The following is a 12,573-nucleotide window of genomic DNA, read 5'->3' as shown; positions in this document are numbered from 1 at the left end:
TTGTAAACAGGCAATAACACCGACCGTTGGTTTGCAAGGAGGTCACAGTTGACCTCCACAATGCCCCTAGTTAAGTATGTAGCTTCAGGCCAGGAATATTTCACCATTTGGCTAGCTGCTTGCTTCTAACACGCGGCCAGATCTGGCGACTAGATATCATAGACAAGGACTGGACTCAGAGATTAGGGAAGTGAACTAGGTAAGAAGAACGCTAGCGTGCGCCCTGCGGATAACTGCGGCCGAGTTAGGAAACTTGGGGAGAAGAAAGTTTAAGAACCGAGGCGTGTAGAAAGGCCGGCGGCAGAGGCTCTGTAACGCGGCTGACCGGCGCCGCCCCGCCCCACCCAGCAGACGGGTTGGCGAGTTCCGGGCGGCGAGTCCTCGCGCCTTCCCCTCCTCCAGCCGCCCTAGTTGCTCCAGCTGCGCGGGGAGCCCCGAAGCCGCCGCCGCAGAGGGTGTGCCAGCGCCCCAAGCCCACAGGTAGGAGCCGCTGGAGCCAGGCTTGCAGGATTTCCTAGCCCGCAGGGCGTCCCGGCCTCGGCGCTTCGTCCTGGCCTCTTGGAACGGACCCCAGGAGGTCCCCCGGGACCCCACCCCCCCTCCCCATAGTCTTAATTCCTGCAATGTCTGTGCTAGCGATGAGTGGTGCACACTGTGGCCGCAGGCGAGGACCGCTGCCCGGAGCTCAGAGCCGGGTCAGCTGCTGGTGCCCTAGACCCACTTTATCCTCAAGTCCCTGGAGATCCCCGGGGAGCTCTGCAGGATGCACCCCACCCCACTTCCCTGGGCCGGGGTGCAGTGGGTCTGTACGCTCCCTCTAACTAGATGTCTCTGGCTCCCAGAGCTCCTTAGCTCTGTGGTCTGAAGGGGATGGCGATGGCACCAACATCCCGGGCCAACCAGGAAGTGCTGCATTCCAGCGGCTTAGAGTCCCGCTGAAGCACAGTCCCGGGCGCTTAGCCACACAGCTGCTGCCTCGCGGCCAAAGATGTGCAGCGTTGAAGTGGAGGGACAAGCGTGACAACTAAGGGCAGGGCCTGTGTTAGGGGGTTGTTATTTTAGCTTTGACCCAAGATAATTTGAGACAGTTCTCAGGGAGCGAGGTCCTCCAAGCTGTGGGACTGTTTGTTTGAAACAGTTTTCTGTAGCCCAGGCTGCCCTCAAAGTCTATGTAACAGAGGATGAGACCTTGATTTCTGTTGTCCTGCCTCCACCTCTCAAGTGCAGGGATCACTGGTCAGAATTTTTTTAGGATTTTTGCCAGGCCCTACCCCGTTACCCTGGGGCTACCTGCCACACCTGTTTGTCCATCTCCCCCCCCCCCCCCCCCCGCCCCAAACCCCCTTCTCAGATCACTGCCTTCTTCCTTCCTGAAGCTCAAAATACAAGGGCAATCTTAAGGACCACAGGAGTGTCGCATTTGACCATTTCTAGGTCTGTCCATGGAAAGAACAGATCTGTTAATTAGCCAGGCCCACCAGTTTCAGCTTGGCCAACTCCGGATGACTTTCCAAGGGTCCCTGGAGACTAAACTACCAGGAACATCAGAGACCCTTCAAGCCAGGTATGTTAGTGGCGCTGCTAAGGCAAGCCCGAAGAGATCAGGGATCCAGTTTGAACTATTCTGTGTAACTCTTTATGCAAGCATTTCTTTCCATAGCCAGTGCTTTGGGACACACAAGTGAATTTGTAAGCTGCATTTGAAGGATGTGTGGGGACCTTTTAAATTGTTATGTAAGCTAGTATCTGAGTTTTTATGAGCCAGTACAATTAGCTTTCCAAATAAAAAGGGAGCAGTGAAAGGTTTTGAGGGGGTGGCCTCCTTGCTGGCTTGTTTCTGGCATTACAGTGTCTGCAGACACCCGTGTTAAGTTCCCTACAGGCTCACTTAGGTTTATTGATTTACCGATAAATACATGAGTAGCATATAGTTAATGTGGAATCCCACTCATTAGAAGTTTACTTAGCATGTATTTCTTAATCTAAAATTACAAGTGGTCTTATGTAACCCTGTATAATAAAAACATCACAGTGACAATATTCATCAACCTTTAACTTCAGTGTATTTTAAAGATTTATTTTATTTTAATTTATTTAGTTATTCATATTTAGTTATGTGAATGCGTTTGTCTTGGTGTGGATATGTGCATTTGAGTGCTGATGCCTAAGAAGGCCAGAAGAGGGTGTTGCCTAAGCTGGGTGTGAAGAACTGAACTAGGTCCTTTGCGAGGGCACTATGTATGTACCTTAACTGCTGAGCCAACTCCAGTCCCATTTCCACAGGTTTTGAAAAAGTTTTATGTTTTACTTTTATTTTGTCAAAATACACACGTGACTTTGCCATCTCAACAATGTAAATATAGATGTTTGGTTGCACTCAATGCAGTTCAGTCCCTGGGCTATCATCCATCTCCATTCCCCAAAACCTCCCAGCTTCCTTGCAGGGATTAATAACACTTTAATAATGATGGCTACATTGCAAGTTTCAGTTTTCTCACTGAGTGAGGTCAGATTCTTTTTTCAAAGCTTTAAAGAAATGCACTTGAAAAATGTTGTTTTGAGGTAGGGTTTCTTGTACAACCCTGAAACTCACTATGTGAGTGAAGATGGCCATACCTGTGCACCCCCTGAGTGCTGGGACCGCAGGCATGCACCACCATACCTGTGCACCCCCTGAGTGCTGGGACTGCAGGCATGCACCACCGTACCTGTGCACCCCCTGAGTGCTGGGACCGCAGGCATGCACCACCATACCTGTGCACCCCCTGAGTGCTGGGACCGCAGGCATGCACCACCATACCTGTGCACCCCCCTGAGTGCTGGGACTGCAGGCATGCACCACCGTACCTGTGCACCCCCTGAGTGCTGGGACCGCAGGCATGCACCACCATACCTGTGCACCCCCTGAGTGCTGGGCTCACAGGCATGCACCACCATACCTGTGCACCCCTTGAGTGCTGGGACTGCAGGCATGCACCACCATACCTGTGCACCCCTTGAGTGCTGGGCCTGCAGGCATGCACCACCATACCTGTGCACCCCTTGAGTGCTGGGACTGCAGGCATGCACCACCATACCTGTGCACCCCCTGAGTGCTGGGACCGCAGGCATGCACCACCATACCTGTGCACCCCCTGAGTGCTGGGACCGCAGGCATGCACCACCATACCTGTGTACCCCCTGAGTGCTGGGATTACAGGCATGCACCACCATACCTGCGCACCCCCCTGAGTGCTGGGCTCACAGTCATGCACCACCATACCTATGCACCCCCTGAGTGCTGGGCTCACAGGTATGCACCACCATACCTGTGCACCCCTTGAGTGCTGGGACTGCAGGCATGCACCACCATACCTGTGCACCCCGAGTGTTGGGATTATAGGCATGCACCACCAGACCTGTGCACCCCAAGTGCTGGGATTACAGGCATGCACCACCATACCTGTGCACCCCAAGTGCTGGGATTACAGGCAAGCACCACCATACCTATGCACCCCCTAAGTGCTGGACTCACAGTCATGCACCACCATACCTGTGCACCCCCTAAGTGCTGGGATGACAGGCATGCACCACCATATCTGTTTTGTGTTGTATGTGCTAGGTGAACACTCTATCAATAAAGCTACTTTGTCAGCAAGACATTCACATTTAAAGAGGAATGAGAAAGGCATAACCAGACAGATGGAGTAAGGAAGCTTGCTTGAAGGTCAGTTGGTAAGCTAATTTGAGTTTGTGGTGGGAGCACTTTGTGAGCCTATCTAGGGGTAGGAAAAGGGAAGGGAGTTATTCTTAGTACTTCCTCCTCTGGAGACGTAAAAACAACAACACAATCTCAGTCACTTTGTCCCCTTTAGCAGTACAGTGAGACCAATTCACACCATGCATGGCCCAAACCATGGCACATTTTTAGTACCCAAAGACCTTTCTGATTAAGCAAGTTGCTGGGTTTAGCAATTTCCTGTCCTCCCCAGCGATATGCTAAAGATAGTGTCAGAGAACCCAGCACATGTGATATGGTCTTTAAACCTGTGGCTCCTCTGAGTCATTGTGTACAGAGAGCTGTCCTATGGGAGGCCAGGTTTTATGTTTACAGTCCTGTAAGTCTCAACAGCACAAGGAAAACTTATTTACTAAGGTGTTGGTTAAGAGATGTTTCAGGGTTCAGATGAGAAGCAGAACCTCAGCATCCAGTAAGCCTGGGACATTTCTGATTAGAATAGGGAATCAGATGCATTGCATCACATGGTTCAGTGGGAATGCGTTATAAAGCCGTGTCTGCCCTGAACTCACAGTGCAGGTTCAAATCTGGTCCCCGATGCTCCAGTGGTGGGCTCTTTGACAACAGCATGTGTTATGTAGCTCCATAGGATCACAATTTTTTCTATTGTGAAACTTTATCTAGTTTTAGATTTATTGAATAAGCACTAAGATGACAAAATAACATAAATGGTAAGTTTAATCAACACTCTCATGACATCCACTTGGTTTTGGACACCACGGAAAGCATCCCCTTGACACAGAGAAGGCAGTTAGAGGCACCCGGTGTCGCAGTTAACACGAGCTGGGACTCCACCCCGAGAGCTTTTGGATTGCCATCTCTTTAAGAGGTTAGTCTTGGATTCTGCTCCCTAACAAGCCATCTTCCCATTTTTTTTTCCTCATTTTGTTCTTGTTCTTGGGCATACAGAGCATGTTAAAACTGCAAGCATCATGCAGCCGACACATCGGTTCACTCCTGCATTCTTTGAAGAGGGAGACAAAATGGATGGTGGTCATGTTGCTGGTGAAAGGTTGTGTTTACTGCTGGGCCGGGGTCCTCTAGCTTTAAGGAGTAATTATCCTGTCTGTCTGTCTGCACACACACACACACACACACACACACACACACACACACACACACTTTTGAGCCTAGGTCTCACGTAAGCCAGCCTGGCCTTGGGCTTGATATGAAGAATGAGTTCTGATCCTCGTGTCTCCATCTCTGAGCGCTAGGATTCCGAGTCTGCCTCACCATATCATGGATTTATGCAGTGTTGAGAACTGAACTCTGGGCTCCAAGCATACTAGAAAGGCATTCTGCCAATTGAGCTACATCCCTAACACACTCCTGTGTTTTAATAACTGTTACCACCACCCTGGAGCCACTTTGTAAATAAGGGCCCAGGTTGTACCCAGAGGCCAGAGCAGACTTTTGCACTAGTTCTGGGCCATGGAGATGCTGCCCCAGCTTCCGGTCTCTTTACCCAGCTCTTGCATGACTGGCAGCACTGGGTTGTTTCCTGGATGGAGGGAACATCTTATTTTATGAGCCGAGGCTTGCCTCTGGATGAGGGGAACATCTTATTTTGTGCTTCACTATTTTTGAGCATTTGGGATCTGGAGCTGGAAACTTCTTGAAGGCCTCTGGCACACACAGGGAAAGCAGCACACACACTAAGAGCAGCCTGCCTTAGTTTCTCAGAGGTAGCTCCCTAGCAAAGACTTAAACTGTGGTTTCTCGAGACAGGGTTTCTCTGTGTAACCCTGGCTGTCCTGGAACTCACTTTGTAGACCAGGCTGGCCTCGAACTCACAGAGATCCCCCTGCCTCTGTCTCCCGAGTGCTGGGATTAAAGGAATGTGCTGCCACACCTGACCTTGCAAATGGTTTATTAAGAACAGAAAATGTTTGCATTAAACAGTGATTCTTTTTAAAGTAGGCTTGTACCCCTTTAGAAAAAGGAGACTGAGGATCAGCGCAGGGAGAAAAACAGCTATGGGTTACACCAAGTGGCGGAGGCAGTAGCAGAATATTTGGCAGGTCTTTGTAAAAGCATGGAAACTTCTAGGAAAGGCAAGGCTTGGGGAAAATCAAATGTGTGGCTGTCTTCAAGTGGTCTTAATGTTTAAAGTGCTGCTAATCCTCCTAGTTTGCGTTCTAGTTCGGTGATGAACACCGTGACTAAAAGCTACGGGAGAGAAGGGTTTGTTTCCACTCGGACTTTATAGTGTCACCGAGGAAGTCAGGGCAAGAACTCAGGACAAGAACCTGGATGCAGGAGCTGAATCAGAGGCCATGGAGCAATGTTTACTGACTTTCTCAGTCTGCCTGCTTTCTTTCTTTTTTTTTTTTTTAATTTTAAATTTGTTTAGCACTTGGGAGGCAGAGGCAGTAGGATTTCTGTGAATTCAGAACCAACCTGGTCTACAGAGCAAGTTCCAGTACAGGCTCCAAAGTTACAGAGAAACCCTGTCTTGAAAAACCAAAAAAAAAAAAAAAAAAAAAAAAAAAAAGAAAGAAAGAAAAGAAAGGAGTATATATATGTGTGTGTGTGTGTGTGTGTGTATACATATATGTGTATATTTATTTATCTTATATCCTTGCCACATTTTTCCCTCCTTCCTCTCCTCTCTCCCCCATACTTTTGTCCCCACCCACAATCCACTCAGGAAAGGGCAGGTCTCTCATGGATATCAACAAAACATGGCATATCAAGTTTCAGTATTAAACACCTCTCCATGTATTAAGGCTGGGCAAGAAGATCCAATATGAGAAGTAGGGTCCCAAAGGCCTGTAAAAGACTCAGAGATAGTCCCAGGTCCCACTGTTAGGAGTCCCACCAGTAGACCAAGCTACTTGTAAATGTAATACATATGCAGAGTGCCTAGGCCGGTCCCATACAGTTTCCTGGTTGTTGCTTTGGCCTCTGTGAACTCCTATGAGCCCAGGTTAGTTGAATCTATGAGTTTTCTTGTGGTGTCCTTGACCCCTCTGCTCCTACAGTCCTTCCCCTCTTGTTCAGGATTTCCTGACTTCTTCCTAATGTTTGGCTGTGTGTCTCTGCATGTTACATCAGTTGCTGGATGAAGCCTCTCCGACTACTGGGCTAGGCACCAGTCTATGACTATAGCAGAATATTATTAGGCATCATTACACTGACTTTTTCCCTCCAGTCGTGTTTGGTTCTATCCTAGGTCTACTGGGTTATCTTGCCTGTGGGTCCTGATGCTCCAGGCAGTGTCAGGGGTGGGCTCACTCGCTTAGCATGGGTCTGAGGCTGAAGCAATCCTTGGTGTCCCACTCCCTCTTCCTGGTCACAGGCTCCATATCTGCTTTTACTAGTGGTCTTACCTGGGGTTGGTCTGTTTTCTTATGCAGCTCAGGATCACCTGCCTCAGGTGGCATTGCCCACAGTGCACATCTCACATCCATCCTTAAGTAAGAAAGTGCCCCACAGGTCTACCTGATGCAGATACTGACTCGTTTGAGGTTCCCTCTTTCTAGAAGACTCTAACTGAAAGCAACAAAGACCTAACCAGCACGTAGTTAATTAAAAAAAAAAAAAACCCACAGTGGAGCTGCTTCCAGAGGTCCCTTCTGCTGTGTGCCACCATCATCCCGGTGGGATTACAGAGAACGTGTTGGTGTCGGAATCCCGAATCTGCACTGCTCACTGTCTATACTCTGGGAGAGGGCACAGCCTTGGAGGTCACAGATGGCACCTTCGATGTATTCAGCCCTTTATATGCCATGGGGTTGAATGAAGAGGTCAGGTGGTGGTGAAGAGGAACGGCCAATCACTGAGGATCTCTAGGCATTCAGGAAAAAGACTGTCAGGGTTGTCAGGGTTAGTGTTTTATTTATCTGTCCTCTGTGCTGTTGACTGCTTTGTTCTGGTATAATTGTTTTGAGACAGCACAGCACAAGCTCACCTTGAATTTTCCGTGGTAGCTGGGACTGACCTTGAGTTTGTAATCCTGCCTCCACCTCCCAAGGACTGGGATTGTAGGCACAAACCTTTATACCTTTCTTACACACCATGTGTATGTGTGTGTGTGTGTGTGTGTGTAGGTAAGGATACAGGATTTGTGGGAAAAGTCAGAATATTTTTGATCCTAACATTACAGGATTTTCAAAAATACTTATAAAAAAGTTGAGAGATGGGTGTGTTAGAAATCCAATCCTGTTATCCCAAGCAGGAAAAACTGTGGGTCAAGGTACTGATGATGGTAAATGTGTTATAATTTTATTACTATGGGTGTGGTGGTGTGTATATATGTGTGTGGTGGTGGTGTGTGTATGTGTGTGTGGTGGTGGTGTGTGCATGTGTGTATGTGGTGGTGTGTGTATGTGTGTGTGGTGGTGGTATGTGCATGTGTGTGTGGTGGTGGTGTGTGTATGTGTGTGTTTGTGTGTGTGTGGTGGTGGTGTGTGTGGTAGTGTGTGTGTGTAGCATGTGGACCTGCTTTGTTGGAGTTTCTGTCCTGCCCAGTTCACACAGCCGGCAAGTCCCAATGACACAGAGGTCTCCATAAGATTATAAACTGATTGACGCATTAGCTCAGGCTTCTTATTAGCTCTTGTAGCTTATATTAACCCATTATTCTTATCTATTTTAGCCACATGGCTCAGTACCTTTTTCAGCGAGGCAGGTCACATTCTGCTTCTTCGATGATCTGGGCAGGACTGGGGGGGAAGAGCTTCCTTCTTCCCAGAATACTCCTGTTCTCATTGCCCCACCTCTAATTCCTATCTGGTTGGCTATCGGCCAATCAGCGTTTATTTAAAATGTAATTGACAGAATACAGAATTGTCCCGCACCATGTGTGTATGTGTGTGTGGTGGTGGTGTGTGTATGGTGTGTGTGGTGTTGTGTGTGTGTATGTGTTTCTGCATGTGCATGTGGAAGTCAGTCACCTTTTGGGAATTGATTCTCTCCTTTATTGGGCTAGTGAGATGGTCAGTGGACCAAGCAAGCTTGCTGCAGAAGCTTAGGACTGCTGACCATCTTGTCAACCCAAAGATAGTAATATCTTAATGTAGGCATGGGGGGTCACTACCTCACCTGTAATCCATAGCCAAAACAGAGCTGGCAATGGACCATTGACCAGGCAGGCCATGTATCAGGGTGGCACATCAGGCACCACTAGGCTCTCAGTGTCCTCACTGGAGGTGACAACTTCAGGCCTCTTATAGACGGTGGGCAAGGGTTAAATCCTGAGAGCTCTTTCCCAGACTCATTCACATATGTCTCAGTTTCTCCACCTTTATAGTGAAGATACATTCTCAGGAAAGTGCAGGAAATAGTGTCTGCTATTAGACACTATTAGACACTAGTAGCGCTTAGAGCTGGGGACATCCAGACCACACCATCAGTGTTTGTTTCTCCTGTTTTGTGCACTGTTGTCTTCACCCGCCAAATCTGGCAGGAGAAACATTCTCGATAGAAGCAAGCAAGGTGGAGTCAGTAGTCAGTGCTAGACTGGACAATGGAATGTGGCCCCATGGGGTAGGCACTCAGCAGGAGTCAGCTGTGTGTAGGTGAGAGTGGGGTTCTATGAGAATGTGGCCCCATGGGGTAGGCACTCAGCAGGAGTCAGCTGTGTGTAGGTGAGAGTGGGGTTCTATGAGAATGTGGCCCCATGGGGTAGGCATTCAGCAGGAATCAGCTGTGTGTAGCTGAGAGTGGGGTTCTATGAGAATGGGGCCACACTGGGGTAGGCACTCAGCAGGAATCAGCTGTGTGTAGGTGAGAGCTGGGGTTCTATGAGAATGGGGTCACACTGGGGTAGGCACTCAGCAGGAGTCAGCTGTGTGTAGGTGAGAGTGGGGTTCCATGAGACACTCATAGTGGGAGTCAGGGAGTCTTCTGGTGGCAGAACTGGTCACACTGAAGATAGGAACCGCGTGCTTCTGATAATTCCAATTTTAGGGTATGTATGTTGACATTAGCTAGGTAGTTTGTTCTTTTCGTTGCTGTGTTATGCCCAAGTTAATTGTCCCCCAAAAAGAAACTCCAAGGGACCAAATTCCAATGATAAACTCAAGAGGGTTTTTACTATTCAAACTCGAGTTTAGACCACACCTCCAGCACAGTAATGCAGTAGGTGAGAAAGTGCCTTTAAAGGGGAAAGACCATAATCAGGGGAGTTCATGTCCTGTCGTCTTGGGATTGGGTAAGGAGGGCATAGGGTAAGATAGTTCCTGAAATTATTGGTCAGTTTTGGGGTGCAAAAAAACCTATCAAAGGACCATTAATAACTGCAAGGTGTCTTCAAGGACAGATGCCTCCTAGGAACATCTGGACCTCGTTACATTTTATGGCCCTGCTCCCTAGTTCTTTAACTGGCCATTTTCAGGGTATCCATCCAAATTCTGCTATGGCAGCACATTTCTGGAGCTGCCATCGGCCCCTGCTCATTATACGATTTAAGATGAAGCCCCTTGCTTACAATGAAGTTTGCAAAGCCAGGTCCTCACAGTTGCCGCTTTGGAGACAGACTCTCATTCTGTTGTCCAGGTTGTCCTCTTATTTCTGTCTCTCAGATGTTGGGGTTTTTCAATGTGTGTTCATATGGACATGCATTTTTCAAATGTTTCAAGAGTTATAAAACAGGAGGGTGCACTATGGATGTAAGAGTGAGCCAGCTCACGTTATGTTGAGAAGACTCTCTTCATATTCTGCAGCTTCATGAGAAGAATGCCCCCGGCAATATCCACTTCTTACTTCCTTACAGCATTTAAAATTGTGTCGTGTGTGTGGTGCGTGTCATACAGTGAAGAAGGGTGTTGGGTGTCCTGCCGCTTCTCCACGTCTTGTCTTCCTGACTGTACTGTAACAAGGGGAAGGCCAAGCCTTTGCATCCACCTGGGTTCAGAATTCCAGGGGCTGGGGTGGGGGTGTGGGGCAGGAGTGGGGGCGGGGGCAGGAGTGAGGCTGGGGGGGCGGGATGGGGCTGGGGAGCAGGAGTGGGGGTGTGGGGCAGGAGTGAAGGTCGCACCCACGCCATAAGCCTTGCATCCATGTAGCCCTAGGCTCAGTCACCAGCACCAGAATCCTCCCTCCTCTAGAACAGAACAAATAAATATGATTTCATCTTAGAGTCAATAAATCTAAATGCCAAAAGGAACCACTCTAATATGTCATGGCAGAACGGAATCCGTATGATCATTTCACAAAGAAACATGGCAGTACGATTAATATAGGCAAGTATTTTGATTTAGGAAGTATAAATGGAAATATTTAAAGGAATTAAAAATGTTTATATAGAAGAACATATTTATTACAATATTTTATAATAATAATTTTTTTATTTTTTGACACAGGGTCTCATATAATCCACATGGGCCTTGAACTCACTGGGTAGCTAAGAATGACTTCACATTCCTGAGTCCCCTGCTTCCACCTCCCAAGTGCTGAAATTACAGATGTATCCCCACATCCCAATTTACAATAATAGTTTTGAAGATTTTGTAACTGATAGAATTGATTCGTTCTGGGAGCTGGTTTTTGTATTTCTCAGGAATTTGCTGAACTAACTGTGACAAGCATGTCATTATGAAAAGTCAGGATTTCTGGGGCTGGTGAGATGGCTGAGAAGTTAGGAGCAGTGGCTGCTGTTCTAGAGAACCTGGCTTTGATTCCCAGCACCCACAAGGCAGCTCACAACTGCCTGTAACTCCAGTTCCCCAGGATCCAATGCACTCTTCTGCTTCCATGGGCACTGGATACACATAGTCTGTGGACACGCATACAGACAAAACACCCGTAAACATTAAAAAAAAAATCAGAATTTCTGAATTTAAAATTTCCCAAATTTACATCAAATAAATTATATTGACAACAAAGACTACAACCTCTGAAAACTCATCTTTCGCTGGCTGCTGCACTCACTGCCTTCTGTTCTTTGGAAATTATTTATAGGTGCTGTTTTTGTGTAGTAGAAATGCTGTAAGCACTACGTCTGTCTTTCCAAGCTGCATGGTCGGTAGTGATGTAAAACTGGTAGCTTAAGAATAGCTATGGTGGGAATAGGTACATCCTGGAAACAGGCAGACACCAGGCTAGGCCGCCCTCCCCTCCCCTCCCTTCCCCTCCCCCACCTGGTTAGTAAGCATCTGTCTGCACTCCAGGCATATTATGTATGGCACTCCCTGCTTCCATTCCATTGGGCCTGGTTCTTCCATTTTGCCTTGGGTTACCTTAATGGCAGCCTCTTCTACCCAGACAGGGCCCTGAGCTGGGAGAGCAGGTGTGCCTGGTGTACAGTCGGGGTCCATTAGCTGCTTGTTAGAGGAACCTGCCTGCATTTCCTCAAACGCTCCCAATATTGGTCTCAAGCCTGGGTTCCCAAGTTACTCCTCTGTTTCTCTCACCCCTCTGCTCTGCTCTCCCACAGATGCTCCGTGCTGAGAAACCTCTGACATCTGGAACAAGTACTACTGTCGACAGACAAGAAAGAAAGCCTGGAACTTCCTTTGTGAATGTCTTCTTTCATTTTCGGAAAAGCCACAGGGACTTGATTCTGCAGCTCCTGTTTGTCCTGCAGGTGAGTCATCTGTGAGGGGAGGGAGCGAGCCAACTGGAATCAGTGTGAGGCAAGTGTGGCAGACTTGGAGGCCTCTCCCATTTTCGTCTCCTAACAGTAGATTTTGGTTGGGATGCTCCAGGCGAGGAAGCCGTCTCCTACTCTATGAACTACCGGGAGGCTGGAAGCGTGTGTTGGTGATGTGTGTCCTGACTCACCTGAGTGGAGGAAACAGGATCAGGTTGGCTAACAGTGAGGCAATTTCTGCAAATCGGTTGCAAACAAG

At 48.1% G+C, this 12,573-nt stretch overlaps 1 protein-coding gene across 2 annotated transcripts in view; it reads left to right on the top strand.

Annotated features, from left to right (window-relative positions):
• Positions 1 to 333: 333 nt before the first annotated feature.
• The window catches only part of Pld1 (phospholipase D1), a 206,165-nt gene continuing 193,925 nt past the window's right edge, over positions 334 to 12,573 (top strand). Inside the window, exons 1-3 of one of the 2 annotated variants that reach the window (XM_087899627.1) lie at positions 394 to 480; positions 1,435 to 1,564; positions 12,159 to 12,308. The gene's annotated coding sequence lies outside the window, so the exon portion shown is untranslated. Of the gene's footprint in view, positions 481 to 1,434; positions 1,565 to 12,158; positions 12,309 to 12,573 lie in introns of both variants that reach the window. The other variant, XM_087899626.1, reaches the window with a different exon arrangement.

Source organism: Myodes glareolus, chromosome 20 (assembly GCF_982192425.1).
Source record: "Myodes glareolus chromosome 20, mMyoGla1.1, whole genome shotgun sequence".
Taxonomy (NCBI): Eukaryota; Metazoa; Chordata; class Mammalia; order Rodentia; family Cricetidae; genus Myodes; species Myodes glareolus.
Note: the sequence above shows the minus strand (reverse complement) of the source record. Positions and strands in the feature narration are given on the sequence as shown.